Below are 10,493 nucleotides of genomic sequence, written 5' to 3' on the forward strand. Positions count from 1 at the left end.
GATTAACAAGACCACTAGTTTCAAGAAAAGGGCAAAGAGAAACAAAGGGAACTTCAAGAAGAACGGCAAGCAAGTTGCTGCTCAAGTGAAGAAGCCGAAGTCTGGTCCTAAGCCTAAGACTAAGTGTTTCTACTGCAAAGGGACTGGTCACTCGAAGCATAACTGCCCCAAGTATTTGGCGGATAAGAAGGATGGCAAAGTGAACAAAGGTATATTTGATATACAGATTATTGATGTGTATTTTACTAGTGTTTGTAGCAACCCCTCGGTATTTGATACTGGTTCAGTTACTAAGATTAGTAACTCGAAACATGAGTTGTAGAATGAACAGAGACTAGTTAAGGGTGAAGTGACGATGTGTGTTGGAAGTGGTTCCAAGGTTGATATGATCATCATCGCACACTCCCTATACTTTCGGGATTAGTGTTGAACCTAAATAAGTGTTATTTGGTGTTTGCATTGAGCATGAATATGATTTGATCATGTTTATTGCAATACGGTTATTCATTTAAGTAAGAGAATAAATTGTTGTTCTATTTACATGAATAAAACCTTATATGGTTACACACCCAATGAAAATGGTTCGTTGGATCTCGATTGTAGTGATACACATATTCATAATATTGAAACCAAAAGATGCAAAGTTAATAATGATAGTGCAACTTATTTGTGGCACTGCCGTTTAAGTCATATTGGTGTAAAGCACATGAAGAAAATCCATGCTGATGGGCTTTTGGAATCACTTGATTATGAACCAGTTGATGCTTGCGAACCATGCCTCATGGGCAAGATGACTAAGACTCCATTCTCCGGAACAATGGAGCGAGCAACAGATTTGTTGGAAATCATACATATTGATGTATGTGGTCCGATGAATATTGAGGCTCGCGGCAGGTATCATTATTTTCTGATCTTCACAGATGATTTGAGCAGACATGAGTATATCTACTTGATGAAACACAAGTCTGAAATATTTGAAAAGTTCAAAGAATTTCATAGTGAAGTGGAGAATCATTGTAACAAATATAAAAGTTTCTACGATATGATCGCAGAAGTAAAATATTTGAGTTACGAGTTTGGCCTTCAGTTAAAACAATGTGAAATAGTTTCACTACTCACGCCACCTGGAACACCACAGTGTAATGGTGTGTCTGAACGTCGTAACGTGCTTTATTAGATATGGTGCGATCTATGATGTCTCTTACCGATTACCACTATTGTTTTGGGGTTATGCATTAGAGACAGCTACATTCACGTTAAATAAGGCACCATCGAAATCCGTTGAGATGACGCCTTATGAACTATGGTTTGGCAAGAAACCAAAGTTGTCGTTTCTGAAAGTTTGGGGCTGCGATGCTTATGTGAAAAAGCTTCAACCTGATAAGCTCGAACCCAAATCGGAGAAATATGTCTTCACAGGATACCCAAAGGAGACTATTGGGTACACCTTCTATCACAGATCCGAAGGCAAGACATTCGTTGCTAAGAATGGATCCTTTCTAGAGAAGGAGTTTCTCTCGAAAGAAGTGAGTGGGAGGAAAGTAGAACTTGATGAGGTAACTGTACATGCTCCCTTATTGGAAAGTAGTACATCACAGAAACCGGTTTCTGTGACACCTATACCAATTAGTGAGGAAGCTAATGATAATGATCATGAAACTTCAGCTCAAGTTACTACCGAACCTCGTAGATCAACCAGACTAAGATCCGCACCAGAGTGGTACGGTAATCCTGTTCTGGAAGTCATGCTACTAGATCATGATGAACCTACGAACTATGAAGAAGCGATGGTGAGCCCAGATTCCGCAAAATGGCTAGAAGCCATGAAATCTGAGATGGGATCCATGTATGAGAACAAAGTATGGACTTTGGTTGACTTGCCCGTTGATCGGCAAGCAATTGAGAATAGATTGATCTTCAAGAAGAAGACTGACGCTGACGGTAATGTTACTATCTACAAATCTCGACTTGTTGCGAAAGGTTTTCGACAAGTTCAAGGGATTGACTACGATAAGACCTTCTCACCCGTAGCGATGCTTAAGTCTGTCCGGATCATGTTAGCGATTGTCGCATTTTATGATTATAAAATTTGGCAGATGGATGTCAAAACTGCATTCCTGAATGGATTTGTGGAAGAAGAGTTGTATATGATGCAACCGGAAGGTTTTGTCGATCCAAAGGGAGCTAACAAAGTGTGCAAGATCCAGCGATCCATTTATGGACTGGTGCAAGCCTCTCGGAGTTGGAATAAACGCTTTGATAGTGTGATCAAAGCATTTGGTTTTGGACAGACTTTTGGAGAAGTCTGTATTTACAAGAAAGTGAGTGGGAGCTCTGTAGCATTTCTGATATTATATGTGGATGACATATTATTGATTGGAAATGATATAAAATTTCTGGATAGCATAAAGGGATACTTGAATAAGAGTTTTTCAATGAAAGACCTCGGTGAAGCTCCTTACATATTGAGCATCAAGATCTATAGAGATAGATCAAGACGCTTGATAAGTTTTTCAATGAGTACATACCTTGACAAGATTTTGAAGTAGTTCAAAATGGAACAATCAAAGAAGGAGTTCTTGCCTGTGTTACAAAGGTGAGAAGTTGAGTAAGACTCAAAACCCGACCATGGCAGAAGATAGAGAGAGAATGAAAGTCATTCCCTATGCCTCAGCCATAGGTTCTATAAAGTATGCCATGCTGTGTACCAGACCTATTGTATACCCTGCCCTGAGTTTGGCAAGGGAGTACAATAGTGATCTACAAGTAGATCACTGGACATTGGTCAAAATTATCCTTAGTGGAATAAGGATATGTTTCTCGATTATGGAGGTGACAAAAGGTTCGTCGTAAAGGGTTACGTCAATGCAAGTTTTGACACTGATCCACCTGACTAAACTTCTCTCATAAGGAAAACATGATCACACCTTAGTACTCTTTGGGCGTTAATCACATAGCATGTGAACTAGATTATTGAATATAGTAAACCCTTTGGGTGTTGGTCACATGACTATGTGAACTATGGCTGTTAATCACATGGTGATGTCAACTATTGATGTTAAATCACATGGCAATGTGAACTAGATTATTGACTCTAGTGAAAGTGGGACACTGAAAGAAATATGCCCTAGAGGCAATAATAAAGTTATTATTTATTTCCTTATATCATGATAAATGTTTATTATTCATGCTAGAATTGTATTAACCGAAAACGTAATACATGTGTGAATACATAGACAAACAGAGTGTCACTAGTATGCCTCTACTTGACTAGCTCGTTGATCGAAGATGGTTATGTTTCCTAACCATAGACATGAGTTGTCATTTGATTAACGGGATCACATCATTAGGAGAATGATGTGATTGACTTGACCCATTCCGTTAGCTTAGCACTTGATCGTTTAGTTTGTTGCTATTGCTTTCTTCATAACTTATACATGTTCCTATGACTATGAGATTATGCAACTCCCGTTTATCGGCGGAACACTTTGTGTGCTACCAAATGTCACAACGTAACTGGGTCATTATAAAGGATCTCTACATGTGTCTCCGAAGGTACTTGTTGGGTTGGCGTATTTCGAGATTAGGATTTGTCACTCCGATTGTCGGAGAGGTATCTTTGGGCCCTCTCGGTAATGCACATCACTTAAGCCTTGCAAGCATTGCAACTAATGAGTTAGTTGCGGAATGATGTATTACGGAACGAGTAAAGAGACTTGCCGGTAACGAGATTGAACTAGGTATTCGAATACCGTCATCAAATCTCGGGTAGGTAACATACCGATGACAAAGGGAACAACGTATGTTGTTATGCGGTTTGACCGATAAAGATGTTCGTAGAATATGTAGGAACCAATATGAGCATCCAGGTTCCACTATTGGTTATTGACCGGAGACGTGTCTCGATCATGTCTACATAGTTCTCGAACCCATAGGGTCCGCACGCTTAAAGTCCGGTGACGATCGTAATTAGTTTTTTTGTGTTTTGATGTACCGAAGGTTGTTCGGAGTCCCGGATGTGATCACGGACATGACGAGGAGTCTCGAAATGGTCGAGACATAAAGATTGATATATTGGAAGCCTATATTTGGATATCAGAAACGTTCCGATGAAATCGGGATTTTACCGGAGTACCGAGAGGTTACCGGAACCCCCCGGGGGTTAATGGGCCTACATGGGCCCTAAGGGAGAAGAGGAGGGCCGGCCAGGGCAGGCCTTGCGCCCCCTCCCCCCTAGTCCGAATAGGACAAGGAAGGGGGGGCGGCGCCCCCCTTTCCTCTTCCCCCCTTCCCCTTTCCTTCTCCAACAAGGCAAGAGGGGGGAGTCCTACTCCCGGTGGGAGTTGGACTCCTCCAGGCGCACCCCTAGGGACCGACCGCACCTCCCCCCTCCCTCCTTTATATACGGGGGCAAGGGGGCACCCCATGACACACAAGTTGATCTTCGTGATCGTTCCTTAGCCGTGTGCGGTGCCCCCTTCCACCATATTCCACCTCGGTCATATCGTAGTGGTGCTTAGGCGAAGCCCTGCGTCGGTAGAAGATGCGACACTTCTGGTGAGGCTCTTTCCCTTCTGGCTCCTTTTTGGACATATGGCCAGAAGACTACTTTCTACATCCTGTCAATAGGCTACTCGAACTTGGATGTCAACTCCATATTTGAGATGCACTCTTTTTACATACCCAGTTTTGTCCACGTCTCGGTAGTTCACGTTAGTTTCTAAAAGAACAAGTGCTCCCTAGGTGATTTTGGTAATTAATGTCAACACATCTCTTGTTGAACTAATGGTTTTATGTAGCATGTTTCAGGAAAGTCCAACAGTGGCATGGCAAGGACAAGAGGATGTGCAATCCCTTCAATATGCTAAGGAAGGAAGAATGGCATAATCTCAAGACTCTTCTTATATATTTTAGTGATCCAAGATCACATTGAATCCATAGGAAAGCCAATACTATTAAAAAGGGGATGATGTGTTGATTAATGAGCTGGTTGTTGAAGTGCTTAGTGATATTGCTCCAAAGCCCTCGGCCACTTTCTCCATCCAAATATGTCCAAACCTTAAACTCCAACTCGGCCCCACCGATTCTTTCTACCCAGAGCCACCGAGTTCAGTTGACATAGCCCCTGCCTAAAACCCTAATGATCCGGTCACACCGATATGGATATTGATCTCACCGAGATGGACTTGCAAACTCTCTGAGTAATGTTGTGACTACTTCGGTCTCACCGAGTTGTTGCAATCGGTCTCACCGAATTTTCTTGAAAGATTCTCTGTGTGCTCATTTTTCACTTTGATCTCACCAAGGTGATTCAGTCGGTCCCACTAAGACGATGTTTTCCCTAAGCCCTAGCACATCAGTCCCACCGAGTTCTTCCAATCGGTCCCACAGAGATTCCTAACGTTCACATTTTATAGCTAATTGGTCTCATCGAGTTTCATGATCCGGTCCCGCCGAGGTTGGTAAAATGTGTGTAACGGTTGGATTTTTGTGTGGAGGCTATATATACCCCTCCACCCCCTCTCATTCAGATAGAGAGCCATCAAAACGTTCCTACACTTCCACCATTCATTTTCTGAAAGAGAACCACCTACTCATCTGTTGAGATCAAGACATTCCAATCCTACCACAAGAATCTTAATTTCTAGCCTTCCCCAAGCTGCTTCCCACTCCATTATTCTTCCACCATATCCAAATCTATGAGAAGGAGTTGAGTGTTGGGGAGACTATCATTTGAAGCACAAGAGCAAGAAGTTCATCATCAACACACCGTCTATTACCTTTTGGAGAGTGGTGTCTCCTAGATTGGTTAGGTGTCGCTTGGGAGCCTCCGACATATTGTGGAGTTGAACCAAGAAGTTTGTAAGGGCAAGGAGATCTTCTACTTCGTGAAGATCTACCCGAGTGAGGCAAGTCCTTCGTGGATGATGGCCATGGTGAGATAGACAAGGTTACTTCTTTGTTGACCCTCCATGGATGGAGCCCTTCGTGGACTCGCGCGGACGTTACCCTTCGTGGGTTGAATGTCTCCATCAACATGGACATACGATAGCACCACCTATCGGAACCACGCCAAAAACTCCGCGTCTCCATTGCGTTTACATACTCCAATCCCCTCCTTTTACTTTCTTGCAAATTGCATGCTTTATATTTTTCCGCTGCCTATACTCTTGTCATGCATGCTTGAAATGTATTGTGAATGCTTTAACATGTGGTAATCACTACCTTAACTTGTAGAAATTAAAATCTGCCAACTTTGCTTGTTAAGGGTCTAATCACCCCCTCCACCCCTCTAGACCCATATTCTCGATCCTTTCAATTGGTATCTGATAACCCACAAGTATAGGGGGTCGCAACAGTTTTCGAGGGCAGAGTATTATTCAACCCAAATTTATTGATTCAACACAAGGGGAGCCAAAGAATAGTCTCAAGTAATAGCAGCTGAGTTGTCAATTCAACCACACCTGAAAGACTTAATATCTGTAACAAAGTATTTAGTAGCAAAGTAGTATGGAAGTAATGGTAATAGTGGCAAAAGTAACAGTAGCAGTTTTGTAGCAATGGTGACAGTAGCAGTAACGAAAGTAACGGAGCAAGGATTAATATTAAACTAACTCATAGGCAATGGATCGGTAATGATAGGTGTCGGATAATAAATCATATCAGCAGTGGTTTAATTCATAATTGGCTTAAACATTAATGCAACTTACTAAGAACAATTCTTTTGATGAAAACCACCGCGCAGGGAGTTCTGTACCCTTCGCGCGTTGAATTTTGTGGAGATTCTTACTCATCACGAAGAAGGGAATGGACTGATGTAAGAATTGTGAGAAGACTGCAAGGGTTGCGTTAGGGATGAAAATGGAGTGAAAACTTACCGCTTTTCTGGATGAATAATGAAAACGGAGAGGAAATATGAAAACGGAAATGGAAATTTGCAAAACGGAAGTGGAAGTGGAATTTTTTATGTGGAAACGGAAACAAAAACGAAACGGTGTTTTCCGGTGGAACAAGCGTGGAAATGGAATTTTCCATTTCCGTGAATATGGAATTTCCATTTTTACTATAGACATATGGCTACTTTGTAGTTCAACCACTAAACAACACACAATTATACAGTGAGTAGAATGGATCATTTTAGCCCAACTTTTACTACTACACATGTACTCAGCTTGACCCTATACGTAATTGTCCAGTACTACTACAATACTACGCTAAGTTGCTAACATAATGATATTTTTTGTAGCCATGTTAACAGTTCATTAAATTTGCTTGTGTTTTGTGTGTATTTCTCTAAGGTTCAAGGGTTCTCTTAGGTTCCGGTCAAATGCCCTCTTCTGTTTCCTTGTCCGCTTTGTATTCGCTCCGTGTTCGTTTTCAGTAGTATCTGTTTTCGTATTCATTTTTGGGGTTTATGTATTCATTTCCACTTCTGCAAAAATATATGAAAACAAATATGGTAGCACTCAGTTCCGTCCGTTTTTGCTCCGTTTTCATCCCTAGATCGCGTCACCAAGAGAGGCTTGCTGCTCGTAATCATTTCAGAGCGATGCGTGATAGTCAGCGAGCGGGCGGAAGCAAGCCTACCCCCCTATTCAGGCTTGCAATGGATAACCTAAGGGATGCGGAGCTTGTAGAGGAGTGTATCAGAGATTGTGATACTCCAGAATATCTTGTCCATTGTTGGGCGAGCTTATGATTGACCCGGTGACAATTGCCACGGGGAAGGTAATTCTCTTAGTGTGTGCTCAAAGTTTTAGCTGCACGTAATTGTTTTTTAGTAGTGAGAACTAATGATGGGTATGTTTTAATTTGTTTTAGACATTTGACCGACAGTACCTCAAGGATTGGTTTGAGAAGAACGGGCATATCTGTCCTGTGACCGGCCAGCCTGTTTCAGGTGCCATTGTCCGAAACGAGCGTATCCGAGGGTATTTGTACGAGTGGGAAGAATCCAAGATGGAGCGGATCACCAAGGTCTCAAAAGAACATGAAGTGAACTCACGTAGTAGTAGGAATGACAGTATAGTTCGTCATATTTCACTGCCTGTATATATATATGTCTTGTGTGCTTCCCGAATTACACTGCTGCTACTTTTTATCTTTTACTGGAAATATAAACAGATCATTACAGTCTCTTGTGCCTAATTTCACAATCTTTAGTGGGTAAGATGATAGCTAATAGCCTAGTATATGCCATGCGAATTTGTTGACTGTACGAAGATGTTGATCAGCGAAGCGATTGGTGCCTCGGCGTGGGCGGTGCAAACGAGTAGTTGAACGCGCCGGAGACGACGGCGTCTGCTCGGTCGTCGAGCTCCTTCTCCAGGCGGCGCCACAGCCGCGCCACGGTGGCCTTGCGCGTCTCGTTGTCCTCCAGGTCGGGGTCGTAGTGCGCCCACATGATCCCGTCGAACTCCTCGAAGCGACGGTCCACGTCGCTGGCTCTGGCGTACAGGTCCCTAAACTCCCTCAGGGCGACGGACTGGTGCTCCTCCTCGGACCCGTCGACGTCTGCCTCTGCGGTGCAGTCGTCGTCGTCGTCGGACTCCGACTCTCTGGCAGCCAGACTGGCCAGCACACTGCGCCGCAGCCTGTCGCTCTCGCCGCCGTTGTCGCTGAGGAGGGAGCTGTAGATGTAGATGTCCTTCTTCATGTCCAGCTTGAGCTTCTGGATGTGGTGCGCCACGATGAGCCGCATCCACAGGTCGTACTGCAAGCTGCGGATCAAGAGCTCCTCCTCCTCCAGGTCCAGGGAGACGTTTGCCGGCGACGACTGTAGCTCTTGGGTGCCGTCGCTCTTCATGTCGTTGGCTGGTGATGTGATTGCGAGAGCTGTCGCCTTGACGACTTCCCCACTTTCCACGGCTGCCATGATCGCTTCTTCTGGCTCTGTCGATCAATCAACACGATTGAAAACGGACAGGGATCAACTCCACCCTACATATATACTCCGTGGTTCCAACGAGGCAAGGGCCAGGCCGACTCGGCCGGCTGATCGTAAGTGGTTGAGTCGGTGTCGGACACGTACGGCACTGCGACTCGTGAACGGGAATATCGTCCTTGTCTCTTTTTTTGTCAGCAATTTGGTTCCTCCTCCTCACGGATTCACAGTTGATTGACGTTTGCATCTTTTAATGGGAGGAGTATTTCCTTTTGCCCTAGAGGTTGTAATAAGGACATCTCCAATTGCATACTTTAAATCGAACCCACTAAATTTTCACGGACGTGTCTAGACACGGATACGGGAGCCAGCCATCCAACTTTGTGCACCAATGGTCCCGCCCTAATTTTCCACTTTTGTCCGGAGCATTCAAAAGAATTACAGAAAAAGCATAATTCAGCCATAAATAGCATCAAACACTCTAGTGCAACAATAGTTTGAATATAAATACTACATTCCAAATAATCGGATGTTCAACAAGTTGTAGGGCACTAAGTGTCGTTCATCCGCACACTGTGGTCCTTGAGCTTCATCCAACAATGCATCAACATGAATGGCATGCCCTCTATTATTTGATACAGCGCAACCGTGCATTCGGGCTATACAATAAGGTTATCATCAACATGAATGGCCCGCCCTCTGTTGTTTGATACAGCGTGACCGCGCATCCGGGCTATACAATAAGGTGATCGTCAACATGAATGGTCTGCCCTCCGTTGAGTGAATCAACAAATTGACCAACATGTAGAGCTGGAAAATAAAACTTGCGATCTCCATGATTGACGCGTCGGTGGCCACCTTCTTTCCACCCATGCGATCGCACCGCGGTACTTCATGATGAAATTTGAGATGGTGTACTGCAGATGGGCTAGCAACTTCACATTGTGTTCATGGATCATGTGCAAGTTGTAGGGCGCAAAATGCTTTTGGTCTTGAGCCAAGAATACATATATTGCCAAAACTTCGTGCCTTGCTTCATGCCTACAGAGTACGCACTTCTGGCCAACCAGGCATCGTACAACAACTCATTCTCCATCATCGAGTATGCGGCCATCGTGCTTGCTTCAAAGTAAACAACGGTAAATTCTCATTGGCATTTGGCCAAATAATTGCCGGGTGTGGTGTCTGGCACAGACATCGTCGGAAGGGGGCGGAGAATACCTGGCCGCGAGGGATCTAGGGTGACTGTGGTGTACTCCAAGACGGGCATTCGGGAAGGCTAGGTGATGGATGTCTGGCAAGGCCTACTCAGTGGTCGGAGTGGTAGAGTGGTGGCGTCGAATCAGGAGAATGCAAATACGGAGCAAGGGGGCATGGGGAAAAAGTGCTCCAAAAAAGGGTATTTGTGTGTATATTATGTCGATGCCATGCGTAATACCGACACCGGCCAATTTTCGTCTGCCTAGTGCAACAACCATCAGGTAAGGACATGTATGCGTGTTGTTGGCAGGCTACACACGATTGAGAAATCAAATAGCAGTTATAGGCAGTTCGCAGCATGGAGTCGTTGCGCCAGAGGTCTACGACAGACAACGATACCAAAAAAAAA

At 44.0% G+C, this 10,493-nt stretch overlaps 2 pseudogenes; both read left to right on the plus strand.

The window, feature by feature from the left end:
• Window positions 1–6,454: 6,454 nt before the first annotated feature.
• Window positions 6,455–8,148, plus strand: LOC123108249 (uncharacterized; annotated as a pseudogene).
• A 1,773-nt stretch (window positions 8,149–9,921) lies between these two features.
• The window catches only part of LOC123101733 (uncharacterized), a 6,717-nt pseudogene continuing 6,145 nt past the window's right edge, over window positions 9,922–10,493 (plus strand).

The sequence above is a fragment of the Triticum aestivum genome, chromosome 5A, assembly GCF_018294505.1.
Source record: "Triticum aestivum cultivar Chinese Spring chromosome 5A, IWGSC CS RefSeq v2.1, whole genome shotgun sequence".
NCBI classification, from domain to species: Eukaryota; Viridiplantae; Streptophyta; class Magnoliopsida; order Poales; family Poaceae; genus Triticum; species Triticum aestivum.